Source organism: Spea bombifrons, chromosome 4, assembly GCF_027358695.1.
Source record: "Spea bombifrons isolate aSpeBom1 chromosome 4, aSpeBom1.2.pri, whole genome shotgun sequence".
Classification (NCBI taxonomy): Eukaryota; Metazoa; Chordata; class Amphibia; order Anura; family Pelobatidae; genus Spea; species Spea bombifrons.
Genome location: NC_071090.1, coordinates 9,152,341 through 9,167,173, shown reverse-complemented (window position 1 = coordinate 9,167,173; position 14,833 = coordinate 9,152,341).

The window sequence follows — 14,833 nt, the reverse complement described above, 5'->3', positions numbered from 1 at the left end:
ATCATATCCTGGCCATTCCGTTTCCTAAAGGCATGTAGCACCTTTTAGTGTATCCGACCACAGAGCTGGAGGCGACTGAGGGAGCCCTTGGTCGGGCCTAGGGCGGCTCCAAAGGTGAATACACCACTGATGACAGAGCTGGTTTCCGTAATTATTTTGTGTACAGGGTTAGAATGAATAGGGGTGTATGTATGACAGTGTACAGTGTTAGAGGAGTGTGTGTGGGGGGGTATTAGTGTACAGTGTTAGAATGAGTGAGTGTACAGGATTACGATAAGTATGTGTGGGGGTGACAGTGTACAGGGTTAGAATTAGTAGGTATGAGGTGGATGCAATGCACCCTTTAACAACTTGGTCCATGGGAGTCGGATCCCCCTTGTTTTACAGGGGGTTCATGGGAGCCTTATTTATCTGTTAAACCTCCTTTTTAAAATGTAATTTATATATTTGAGGAAGGTACCTCAGTTCCCTCAAATGTTTGCAACATACAAGCAACTCTGGATCAATGAATTCACAATGTGCTTATTTTAAATCATATCAACTTGCCTACAGTAGAGCAGACGAAAGTTGAGTGTTTATTTATGCAAATGTGAGTGGGCAGTAAATAATATGTGAGTTGAGATGCCAAGTTTCTATCGCGGTATTCTACACTTAAACATAAGATGAATTGGGAGAGAGGGGCATGGTGGGGTGCACAACCCCACCATGCCCCTCTCTCCCAATTCATCTTATGTTTAAGTGTAGAATACCGCGATAGAAAGGGTGGCCTCCAATTCTACCTCCCCACTCAATATTGTAATCAATCAGTTCTCCTGGCATTTTCTCTTATAGGAAAAACTCAACATTCTTCACATTGTTTTGAAGGCAATTCTTTTCCATGGAACTTTGTCCAGACTGGCCTTGCAAAAATGCATTATAATATAAATACAGTGGTTTGTTATGTCTCTCAAACAATGGATCTGAGCTGTCCATGAGAAGACCGTAAGGGGTTCTTTTACAAATCCGTAATTCAGTTATGACCACATACCATTTCTCATTGCAGAACTTAACGTACATATGAATTCTGCCCAACATTTCAGATGGCTAAGGAGTGACTTATTATTATTATTATTTTTATTATATATTTTAGTTAGTGGGTATTGTTTAAACATGGCTACAGGGGTTGAAACCTTTACCAGAACTTTCTTTGTGACTTCAAGAGCTATTTGTGTAACTGAGTTAGGCGTTTTGAAGAAGATCAATGTATTTCATTTTATTTTGTCCATATCCACATTAGTGTGACTTTTGGGGCTGTAGATCATTCTGATACCTGGAGAAAACATTCGGAAGTTCTAAGAAAGAGAGACATCGTGGGAAGAAAGAGGGACTTATTTTTTAACATATTGCATAAGATATATGACTGTGTTTTTCTGTGATCTAAAATCTAGGGATGCCTATATTATATCCATTAATGGTTAACTATATTTCTTATGTGTGAATTTATATTGTCTAGTACCTATTAAATGTTTTTTTTTTATTGACATTGAGTATAATTTTTATGGAACTTACAAACCCCAGGGAGATTAAGGGACACGATCAGACATGAAAACGAGTAAACAGAGGTATCATTGTGGGAACTTGGAAACACTTGTTTTCCGGATATTCAGATAGATGTCAGCATCTGGGTGCTGGGAAAAAAATAAAAGAAATAAAAATAAAAAATAAATAAAAAATAAAAATTAAGATTAATTAAAATATAAAAAATAAAAATTTAAATATAAGAGTTTTAAGAGTTTTATGACATAAAGCTAGATTGGATAACCTCCACCTGTTATGAGATCCTTTGATTTGATAACAAGTACGCTTTATGTAATAGTCCAAAGACCTACGCGCTCAGTCCTCCAACAGATAATGAACTGATCAAGATTCTTTTCGCTTTAACAGGTACACAAAGATACAACCAAGAAATAATCATTATAAGCCAAACATTGGTCCTGAGAACAGCAAGGGTTTTTTTTAATTGGTCTGTCCATGGCTAATAATGATGTCGTGAAGATGGTGCTTAGGGTATTGTAGGCACTTTGCTCAGATATGGAGACAATCTCTGAATCTAGCTTCTTGTTTAAACTGAGAGTTATTTCACCATTTTCTGTACCCACGCATTGACAAGAATTCTGTCTCCATTGATTTAAAAATGAAAAACTTTTCCATAACCTTTCATGTAGAAACTAAATTTTGAAATGCCCTTTAACTCTTGTACCTCTCGTGTTTAGTATGAGCGATATTATTGAAATTTCCCAGAATGCTTCATGTTTCCTTCGTGGCATGTGGCTGACCAGAATATTTTATTATGATATTTCCATAAGACAGCTGAGTGTTCTTTGAGAATGGTGGTGCAGCTGTACAAAGGTTGCGCATAGGTTTCCGTTTTGTGGGAGGGGAGTGGGCAAATGACACTACTGTCACGTTTAACCCAGGCTGCGGAGCTGCATTTCTCTGTCTTGCTTCAGTTTCTCTGTTTTGCTTCAATCCATTCCTGGATTTCTGTATGCTCTTTTCAGATCTTCCATCCCTTGATTCCAGTCTTGCTCTTTGCTTCAGTTCTGTTTCCTTTATAAGGTGTGCCCCACCCATGTGTTCTGTTTGTCTCAGTCTGCAGTCTACAGGTATGTCTCTCTGATATGCGTTTGGATTTCATGTTTGGTTTGTTTAGTACCTCTGTAAGCAGGCTTTAGCGTTAGGACCCACGGTCGTTGGAGTACTTTGGCGTAGTGGTGGGCTAAGCATACTATGGCCATAAGATGTGTCGGAATCTCCAATTGTTATCTTGTAGTCCTAGGCTAGTTCTGTTTGGTCCTGTGGTTTCTGTGTATTCTTGTCATGTGTTGCCTGGTCAGTCTTGTCAGCTCTGTGCTTTGTTGTCCTGTCTTGTAACCCCGGTAGAGGGGGTGTCCTGTCTTGTAACCCTGGTAGAGGGTTGTCCTGTCTTGTAAACCCGGTAGAGGGGTGTCTTGGAATCCCCGGTAGTGGGATGTCCTGTCTTGGAATCCCCGGTAGTGGGATGTCCTGTCTTGGAATCCCCGGTAGAGGGGTGTACTGTCCTGTTCATGTCAAATTTTGAGTATTCCTAGTCTTGTTCCCTGTTGTGCCCTGTATCATGTATATCTTGTCTGGTTATGTTTCTTGCTTGGTCCCCTGCTCCTTGCTCTCTCCTCCTTGCTTGCTATGTTTCTCCTGTACTCTGGTTAGCTTCCATACTCAGCCTGCAGCATCCTGCATATGATTTCAGTGCTATGTCTCATGCCTGCTCCAGGGTGCCTGCGGGATATCTCCAGGTTCTGTCATCACCTGCTGCTATGTCAGGGCGCTGGTATGTGGCTGCAAAACCCTAGATGCCCACCCGGGTGAGTGCAGTCGCCCTGCACCAGGCCCTGTCCAACTCCGCTACTGCACCGTAACTCCTGCACACAATCTTTGGGCGCTCTGGGTCTTTACAGTCGCCTGTATTATGGACCTGGTTCCTGACAACTCCCCTGCCTGAAGAAAGAACTAGATGTATGAAGACATGAGTTAAATCCCATACCCATCTTTTATCTTAAAAATAAGCAGGAAATATACAAATAGGAAATATTAGTTTGGGGTTTAATTAAAAAAAGGCATCTAATATAGACACCTCCCCCCCTTTATATGATTTATAGTCATCTTTAATAAAAATTATTTACATGGAATGCATATGCATATATTGTTCAGTAATGCATTTGTTATACGTTATTTTAATGTGATTCCATCCTCAAAGTTGAATGTTATAAACTTAAATAAATTGAGATTTATCAAGGGTTTGATGGGATCAATTTTAGAATGATTACGTAATTTTGTATCCTGGCCTATTTGGGCATAAGTGAATATGGCTGTAAAAGTGTGTGGGGGTGGAATTTATCATGGGTCAATCATAAGTAATTCCTTGGACAAGTTGAATGTCCACTCATGGTAAAATACAGTACTGATACTTTTATGGTGGTATAAGCACTGAAAACAATCATAGGAGAATGTTTACGTGTGATAGTGTTTCATTTTCATAGATATATATACACTATATGGACAAATGTAATGAGACACCAGACCATTATGCCAACAGGGACTTTTATGACATCCCATTTTAAATACATAGACATTAATGTGTACGTTGTCCCCCCTTTGGAGCTATAACAGCTTCCACTCTTGTGGGAAGGCTCTCCACAAGATTTTGCAGGAATTTTCATCCATTCGTCCAGTAGAGCATTTGTGAGGTCAGGTACTGATGTTGGACTACGAGGATTGGCTCGCAATCTTGCAATTCATCCTAAAGGTGTTCGATGGGGTAAAGGTCAGGGCTCTATACGGGCCAGTCATGTTCTCCCACACGGAACTTTTCTAACCATGGCTTGCTGGAATAGAAAATGGCCTTTCACAAACTGTTCCCACAAAGTTTGAAGCATAGCATTGTCCAGGATGTCTTGGTATGCTGAAGCCTTAAGATTTTCCTTCACTGGAAGTAAGGAGCCTAGCCTATCCCAAGAAAAACATCCCAATACCATTATCCCTCTTCCACCAAACCATTACAGTTGGCACAATGCAGTCACGCATGTAACATTTTCATGACATCCACCAAACCCGGACTCGCCCATCAGACGTGATTCATCACTCTACAGAACACGTTTCCACTGCTCCAGAGTCCAGTGGTGACGTACAGTTGTTGCTGCCCATCAGTCTGGGAAAGGTTATAAGGCCATTTCCAAACAATATAAAGTCTATCACTCTAACTGGGAAGGGTTATAAGGCCATTCCCAAACAATTTTAAGTTCACCATTTTACATTGATAAAGATAATTCAAAAGTGGAAAACATTCAAGACAATTCCCAGGAGTGGACGTACCAGCAAGTTCACCCCAAGATTAGACACCGAAGCAATGTTAAAGAATGATTAAGTCATACAGAAAAAGTATTATTGTTATTGTTGTTAAAGGTGTACTTAGTTTTTTTACACATTGCTTCTCCATTTTGGCTTTATTTTTGTTGAATAAATCATGACATGGTGTAATATGTCATGTGCTGTTGTTTATCTGACGTTTACTTTGCATTTAGAGCTGCAAGTTTTAGAGGTTAGGGAACAGATGCTTTTTATTATGTCCTGATATGTAAAACCATACAATTTAAAGGGTGTGTACTTTCTTTTTCACACTACTTTATATAGATAGATAGATAGATAGATAGATATGTGCCAGGAAGGTCTTCTTATGAATAAATATTGTGGTCATTAGTTTTATGGGGAGTATGACCTTCAGGTGTAAGGAAAGGGACCCCCTAGTACAATCAGGAAGGGGAACATGACTGCTGGCCTATGCTTTTCAGCAAGAACATGCAAATCTGGGAGCCCATGCAATTATGGGCAAGGAACATTCCATGCGTCTTTAGGTATATGTTTTAACACAAGTATGTATTGGCATGTTAAACTACTGCACAATGTTTACACGTTTAATAACATTTTGCATGCTACTTGCATGCCATCTGCTGGTTTCTGGCTGTCTCTGCAAGCAATGTTATAATAGACAATAGAGTATGAAGCCTTGGTACATATATAGGTATACCTGTCAATGGAGGACATTACATTGTTTTTTTTTATTTATTTATTTTTTTGCTACAGATAAGGCTGAATGGAGCCAGATCCCTGGAGATTTGTCACTTTTAATGGGGGAGGTAGGCTTTCATTTTGGGCTGTTACTTCCCCTCGAAGATTTTATTGCTTCTCCTCTGCAATGAAGGGAACAAGAAGACACAACCCTTCTACAGGCCTTTTGGCTGGGGAGAAAAGTTTTGCATATACATTTGGGGTGTGCTACCCCTGAAGATGGTGATTTTGGATTTGGTGATCCACTGTGGCAACTTTGTTTGCACTCATCTTCACGATAAATGAAAACGCATGCACATTGGGCTTCAAAAATAGAAAAATAACTAAACAAGTACCTCCCAGCAGGCTGCAAAGTAAAAAATGTTGGCCTCTTGGGTAATATCAAGTAAGTACACAGGAGGGCCTTAATGGGGAGAAACTTTTGAAGTCCAAGGTGTGTTTTCTAGCCCTCAGGTTCCTTCGATCTGGGCACACATCAGTTGTATTTTAATTTATAAAGCTACATTTATATTTACCTTTCCGTTTACCCTTGGTGTTAACATTCTTTTTTTTTAATGCATATATACATGCTAAAGCTGGGGTTATGTTAGCATCATGTCTTTGGAGAAACATTCATTCATTTGCCCGTTACCGGAACAACACTTCCTTTAGTTTTGTCTTTTATTTGGCGATAAGAAACAAGAGTTCTTTCCTACCCTTATTAACCTTAACATCTTATCTACATCTCTCTCGTCTGTTGTATTTGGATTCCTCCTAAAACGATAAACTGTTCCTCAGCCTTCCACAGCCTAAGGGCATTACTAGCTAGCTCAGGGCTAATGCTGATTCCATTTGTTAAAACATTCTCGATGCATCCCCTTAATTCCACTTCCTGAACCTAAACTCCAAAAATCCTTTTCCCCGGTCAAAGGAAACAGTATTCCCTACTGCTTTTATCATTGCCACCTGCAGTTATTGACCTTGTGCCCTTCACAGCCCTGAAATATCTTTTTGTTCTTCTCAACAACTTTGCCAAGCTGCGTCAAGACCATGAGTCTATTTAACGTTGTGTTTATGTAGTTAAACTAAGCTGTGTGTTTCTGTATATATATATATATATATATATATATATATATATATATATATATATATGTATGTGAAAAGAAAGTACACCCTCTTTGAATTCTATGGTCACTGGCATAACTATAAGGTTTGCTGCAGTCGCTTTGGTGGGGGCTCTGTGCGACCCCTGCAACCCTTTCTTCCTGTCTCCCCGTTAAGGTTTAACATTGTTTAGAAAGGGCCTTCCGATCGGGCCCACACGAACATGGATATGTACTTGTGTGTGAGCATGCGTGTGTACTTGTGTGTGTTTAAGCATCGATATGACTTTGTTGGACATTCTATTTCATAATCATGGGCATTAATATGGAGTTGCCTCTCACCCCACCTTTGCAGCTATAACAACCTCCACTCGTCTGGGAAGGATATCTAAAAGCTTTTGCGGTGTCTGTTTGAATTTGTACCCATCCAGCCAAAATAGCATTTTTCAGGTCGGACACTGACGTTGGATGACAAGGCCTGGCTCACAATCTGTGTTTTAATCCATCTCAAAGATTTTCAGTGGGTTTCTGTGCAGGCCACTTGAGTTCCTCTGCACCAAACCCATCAATGGATAATTGGGACTGGTACAAGCGCTTAAGAAGAAAGCAATAGCAGGGTAAACAATCACAGCTATACAATATGTGGCAAATCACTTTCAATATAAAACTATATAAAACCACTATAAAAGGTTACAATATGGCACCCAGCTATGTATTCATCGCACATCGCATTGCATGTTACAGCAAGATTAACAGCACGGTGCAGGTAGCTTGACAATGCATATTGTATAGAAAGTATCAATGGAAAACCATGGTATGAGGCAATGCAATTAATCAACCACAGATATGGGGAAAGGGGGTACTGGTAGGCACCAAGAAATATTGGGGAGAGGAAAACAGAAGAGGAAAAAGAAAACATCTTGAAGGAATATTTCTAAATACTGAAAGAGACTGTCAATATAATTATACTTGTTAAAATAATCAACCATCTCCCCATAGCAGCGAGCAGACCTGCGGCCCTGCCACAATCTCTAACCAGTGAAACCGGTGATCGTCTGCTGTGTCATCAGCCAAGAGGGCCAGCTCCTCCAACTCATTACGCTCACTCAACTCTCAGGACCCACTCTCTGAAGGAGGGAGGGGATGAGTCTCCCCAGTGTAATGGTGTCAGCGCTTTTGCTGCCTTCAAACAATAACAGATTACAGACTTTTTAGATTCTGAAATCGGTATGGTGGTATGCTGTAGGAGAAGAAACTCTGGTGTAAATGGCTGATGTTTCTTATCTGTGACCTTATGTAGTAGTGGGAGGATTTCGGCCCACAAGGGGGCTATTTTAGGACAAAGCCACCATAGGTGTAGGACCGTACCTGGAGATGCCCAACATCTCCAACAGGAGACATATCCAGTTGGTAAACATGAGCCACGGAGGGGGGTCTATAGCAATTCGCCAACAATTTGTATGACATCACCAGGTCCTTATTACTGACGGATGAGAATGGATATTTTTTTCCCACTGCTTCAGAGTGAGGGAGATCTGCAGTGCCACCTCCCATTTTCCTATAAAGCTTGGGGATGTGGTGTAGAAAGACGAGAAGATGATGGCAAAGCAGCAATATGCCATGAGGCAATGGTGAGGTAGCTATGGAGAGCTCCTCGAAGGTTGTGATTTCTCTGGTGAGACAGTGTTGTTGCATAATAGAGTAAAATAAATTGCTCAATTGAAAAATATGTGAATCAATCGAGGGGAGAAGGGGGTCCATCTGGGACTAGCTGCTCCAACGGTTTCCTGAATGCACTAGAAATAAAGCTCCAGATCTCAGAGTGTTCTGTTGTACAGGAAAAGAGGGCTTTGAGTCAAGACCTGGGGAAAGGTCGGGTTGTCTCTGATTGAAGCGAGCAGACATGGGAAAGAAGAGAGCAGGGCTTAATGGGCGAGGGAGTGCCAGAATTGAAGAGTGGCAAAGACATATGGGTTGTGAACCGCCTGTCGGTTGGCATCAGTGTGAGCCAAGTCAGGATCTGAATGGGGACTCCAACACATTTTCTCTCCACTCTGATCCACTGTTTCTGTAACTGACCATGGGACCACTCCAGGATCCAAAGCAGTTGTCAAGCTCTGTAGTAAGTGTGCAGACACAGGAAAACAAGGCCTCCTTTTGATTTGGGAGGATTGGTGTCTGGTATTTAATTTGGGGGGGCCCTTCTTCCACAAATAAAATGCAGAAACATTGTTTGGAGTGAAGAAAAGAAGGATAGGAGGATATGCACTGGGTGGTACAGGAGGGGCGGCATTATGTTCATTTTGAAGTGTTAATCCTTCCAGACCACAAGATCATAAGGTTAGTCCAGGATTTCAAGTCTGCCTGTAGTTTGGACAGGAACATGGTAAAATTTAGTTGACTTCGTCACAAAGGGTCATCTGGTAACCAGATACCCAGGTAACACCAAGTAAAAGGGAACGATTCAGCTAGGAGTTGTCTTTCAGCTGGGGGCAGATTTTTGTTAAGTATCTCTGACTTTGAGTAGATTTTAGATTAGAGAGATCCCTGCATGTCTGAAACTCACAGAGCATTATGGGTAAGGTAACCTTGGGGCGAGTGATGGTCAAAAAGAGGTGGATCCAAGTGAGCATATGTGGGACAAATCTTATGTGCCTGATGTTTTCCCTCTCACTCCTATTATCGAGGTTCTTGAACCGACACCGGTCTCTAAGGCAGTGACTTTGCTGTTTGGTAGCCTACAAGGCCTGTGATGTCTTTAGTTGTTGTAGAGTCACATTTTCCTCAAGAATGGCAACCCTGTGTTCCAGTGAGGTAAGATCAGAACGTAAAGGGGAGAATTCATCCCGAACCACTTGCTTTAGTTCTGAAATCTGCGTTAAAGTGAGTGCTTTGTGGAAGCGCAGGCTCTGGTGTACCATCCTCCACAGAGGATGATCTGGCAGGAGGTCCAGTCTCACAGGAGGCCTGCGATGCCAAGTCTACTGGGGTACGGAAATATTCTCAAAGCTAGGTAGGTTGGGAGCAACTGCTAGGAGTAGGTGGTTCAGTGTTCAGCTTTTTCAGCGGCCATCATTCTCTGAGGTCGGACACGCCTCCCTCACAGGTATACAATTTATTACAATATATTACAATATATTAGCATAAAAAAAAGGTCAATAGACAGACATTTTTTTTACAATCAACACATTAGAAATAAAATACACCTAACTTGTTTTGCCTCACTGGGCTTCTTTGGAGGTAAGTATTACAGTGATGGCCCTTATTGGAGGGAGGTGGCAAATAAGTCAAAGATGGATTATTGCTAATAAGGTTAGTGGCACCCCGCTGGCTAGAGGTTATTAGAAGGAAGTTCTCATGTAGATGTGATTAAAATGTTGGAACTTCACAAGGGGCAAACCCTGAAAAACAACCCCAGACTGTTAAGGCACTATGCATTCTAGTAAAAATCTGGATTTGACTTCCAGATAGCGAAGCGAACATTTTATGACAATGCCACATTTAAAGCCAATTCTACTGCCGGTGTTTGCCTAAAGTCAATAATGTAAGTAAATATGGACTATTGAACATTTATGCACTTTGTAAATTCAGCACATTTACATATTTAAATACCTCAGGTAATTTAATTCAAAGAAAGTGAGACCAATTATCATCACGACAGATCAGTAAAGAAAACCTCACTGATCAGCTTAGCTCTGCAGGACCATCTTGCGTCTATTCACTGTTATGTAGCAGTCATTCTGGCCAGCTGACAGCAGCATGAATAGAACAAAATATAACTGCATTTAGTTTAATGAACTCAACTACCAAAGCAGTTACCTAGGACATCCCCATCAGAGTTGCTCTCAAGGTTTGACACTGTGTCTCAAGGGTTTTGCCCCAATCTCAGGGTTAAGGGGCAGATTCTTAGGGTCACAAAGTCTGGAATAAACACCTGCCTCCTTGAGCTTCCACATGTCATAATCTGTGTCAGCCATGAGGGGGCACCAAAATCAAAACAACCAGAGTAGGGTGAAGTTTTGCGATGATGAGGAGATGAGGTCATAACATAAAACCAGAGAGTCATAGACCAGGGCCAGAAGGTGCCAACCAACAGGTGCCTGGTATCTAAACAGGTTGTTAATATCTGAGCAACTCTGATGTTAATGTCCTATGTAACTGCTTTATAACAGCCAAACACGGTTCTACTTTCTTCTAGTCATAGCACAAAAACGAAGCCACAAGTCAGTCCATGAAATGTCTGTCCATGAAATGTCTGGTAAATCTGCCTAGATCCACTGGTGTTATTGTGAAATGGGGGAATCAAATTAACAGAGTGGGGCTGCAGTTCAGTGCTGACATGCACATCGCATAAAAATGGCCTTTCCTCTGTAGCATCACTCACTACAGAGTTCCAATCGGCCCCAGAAAGCAACATCGGCACAAGCTCAATGTGTCAAGAGCTACACACAAGATCACTATGCGCAATGCCAAGCGTCTGGAGTTGTGTAAAGCCACCCACCACTGGAGCAGAGGAAACGTGTTCTCTGAAGTGATGAATTACGCTTCACTATCTGGAAGTCTGACGGATGAATCTGGATGGAGGATGCCAGAAAAACACTACCTAAAGGGAAAGCATAGTATATAATATATAGTTTGATGAATGAAGGATAATGGTCTGGGACCCAGAGTTCCAGCGAAGAGTAAGGTTAAGACATTTTAGACAATTTTATGTTTGATGAGTCTGGTGTGGAGGAACTCAAGTGGCTGCACAGAGCCCTACCTTAACCGCATCGAACACCTTTAAGATGAATTGGAACGGAGATTGAAAACGAGGACTTCTCATCCAACAACAGTGCCTGACCTCATAAATGCTCTACTGGATGAATGGGCAAAAAATCCCACAGAAACTCCTCAAAATCTTGTGGAAAGTATTTCCAGAAGATTGGAAGCTGTTATAGCTGCAAAGGTAGAGTGAGGTACAACTCCATATCAATGCCCATGATTTTGAAATGGGATGTCCAACATACTCATGATCAGTGGATGGTAAGGTGTCCACATGCTTCCGGTAATATTGTATGGATGTGTGTGTATATAAATAATATACTATACAATCAAATGTTTCATTAGGTGACTATTCCTGTGATAAATGCTTATATAGTCCAATATAACAAGTACAAACATTTTATGACATAAAACTAAATGATGACTATGAGTGGTACCGTTAGGACTTAAAATTCATATAGGGGTCTGGCTGTCATGGTCATCTGGCCGGTGTGGCTAGATTAACAACGTGGTTCATAGAGTTCCTGATGCCACAGCGCTCCTAGACACCTCACACATATGCAAGAGCTAATCTCAAATCTTGGGACAAAAACCCTGGAGGTGGAGAAGCTCTATGTCAGTGTATGTGTGTTAGTATGCTAGTGTGGGTATAAATATGTTAGTGTGTGTCTGTGTGTGCAGGGTAAGTGTGGGGATCCTGGCATTTACACCACTGATACACACACACTAACATACTTACACACTAACATACTTATACACACACTTACATATACACAGTAAAACACTTTATTAATATATTAATTTACTCACGCACATCAACATACTAGCAGACACATTAACATACGTACTTACACACACAGTAACATACTAACATACTTACACACGTACACATACTAATACACACTGAAACATACTTATACTCACACATACAAGTAACATACTAACAGACACATTGACATACATACTTACATACACTGTAACATACTTATACTCACACACATGCACTAAAATACTAATACACAGGGGCAGACTAAGACCATCTAGGGCCCCGGGCAACGAAAAGTCATGGGCCCCCTGTGGTGATACCCCTCCCTTAGCCACACCTCTTGTTGGTTAAGCCCCTCCCCTATGCCCCCCCCATATCTCATATTTTTCAGTATGTGTAGTAATAAAAAAAAACAGAAAACAAATTTGTGGTTTTCACACATCACATAAATATAATTATCAAATATATATCAAATAATAATGGCAGCAATTGAACAATACAAGCAATTCTAATCATAAATATATTAATACAGAAACTAAAACTGAAAAATGTAAAAGTAAATATATTTACTATGCCATAACTGCCATCACTATATACTGATCCAGACCTTGACAGTGGTACAGCATAACTGCCATCACATTACACTGAGTCAGGCACTGATTATGGTTCACAATAAATCCAATCAGTGATGGGAGTTTTTATATACCACTATCAGGGGGCCATCATACACATCCGTCATGCTTTCTAACACTGTCACAATGTTTCCTTACCTCTCCTGTGTGTCTGTCACATCTCCTCCAGCTCCTCTTTCTCTTCAGCCATCTTTTCTGATTGTGCCTGTTTGCTCTCCCCTCCTCTTTTTTTACCTTACTTTTATAACTTTAAGAAACAGCCTAGTCTGGCAGTGGGCATGGCTTCAGTGTTTCATATCCCGGTGCACATACATTCATACATAGACATTCATGCTCACACGCACAAAAACATAGACATTTATGCTCACATGCACTTATACATAGACATTCATGTTCATACACATTTATACATAGACATTCATGCTCACAAGCACTTATAAATAGACATTCATGCTCACATGGCTAGTCATTCATGTCTACACGCACTTATACAAACATACATACCCCCTCCCTCCCGCACCTCTGAGGACTGTCTGAGCACAGGGAAATTACGTCATATTCCAGCAGATATTCACACTCAGTACGCTAGGCTTGAGGGAGAGAGACCTGTGGTGCTGGCCTATTACTATGCCCAACCCGAGTAGGGGTTGCAGGAGCTGCTGTTTGGTCCCCCACAGTAGAGGGAACCCCCACCAATGCTGTGGGTGGCCTCCATTACAACAGTGATGATGTAAAGGCTGCCTAAAACCCTTGTTATTCCAGCCCCCCTGATGGCTACAGTGACAGTGACCCATACCATAGCACAGGCAATGCCACTACGAAACCACTGTTCACTGTCTTTCTCCTCTATATGACCTTATGCTGTCAGCAACACGTATAACCAATCAGCCTTAGGTTAGAGCAGAGATTGATTTGAAATTTAAATTTGCTAATAACAATTCAAATTTTATAAATAATGATGTTGCTAACGTGCAATGTTTTAGTACGTGCCCCAGCTCTGCTGCAATTACATTACTAACAAAATAGCCTTCATTTGATGTTTGTGGTAAGCGGTCCCTTTTTTAGAGCCCATGATCCGCAGGTACAGACTTTTAAAACTTTGCGAAACGCAGATACTCCAGACCTGATTCTAGGTCCCTTTGGTTCTGAATGTATTGTTGGAGCAGCTGCTGTCCCAGGGAAAAAAACGGTGAAGACACCTAACAGCAAGTTTTGACATCTAGTGTCATAATTGTAACATGAAACGTACGCAACTTTTCCATGAATATTTTATGTACGAGCAGGCGATGACGATGATGCTTTTTTGCTGTAATCTGTAAAGGGTTAAATCTGAACTGTTAAAAACCGTATCTGCAGCTGGAATGTCGAAGGCAAATACCTCAAACAAAAATGTATAACCGACTCCAAGAGATCTTCTCGTCCATGTAATCTTATCAATTTTAGAGAAAAGCAATACTTCCTTATTCGGTGCCAAATTGCTGAAGATACTCTTTAGATTTACATTCCCGCAAGGGTTAAAGCTGGGGGATTCAGCTTGCATTGTGTGCACATCTGCTTGGCTGTGGTTGGCTGCTGGCCGAAGTTTGGGAGGACTCAATGAGAAGAAATTCTGCACTTCTGTCCAAGAAGGGAGGGTTGTGTAGGGTTGGAGTTACAGGCTGAGAGGGAGCTGATGGATAGCAGGTTGTGTAGATGTTTGAAGTTTTTTTTTTTAATGTGGCACCACCAGCTGGTAACATAACACTCAATCCATTCCTGCGGCGTGTTTTATAAGTGTTTAAATCCTGTGAAATCACAGCTGTCGCTACTTTGTAAACACCATCATCCTCGGGTCAGGATGTACTATTCTTGAGTGATGGGAACTGGTAAAATAACACACGCTGGGGCCAGATTTGCTAAACGGTGAGAAGCAGGCAGTCAACGAGCTGTGAAGAATAATAGTGGAG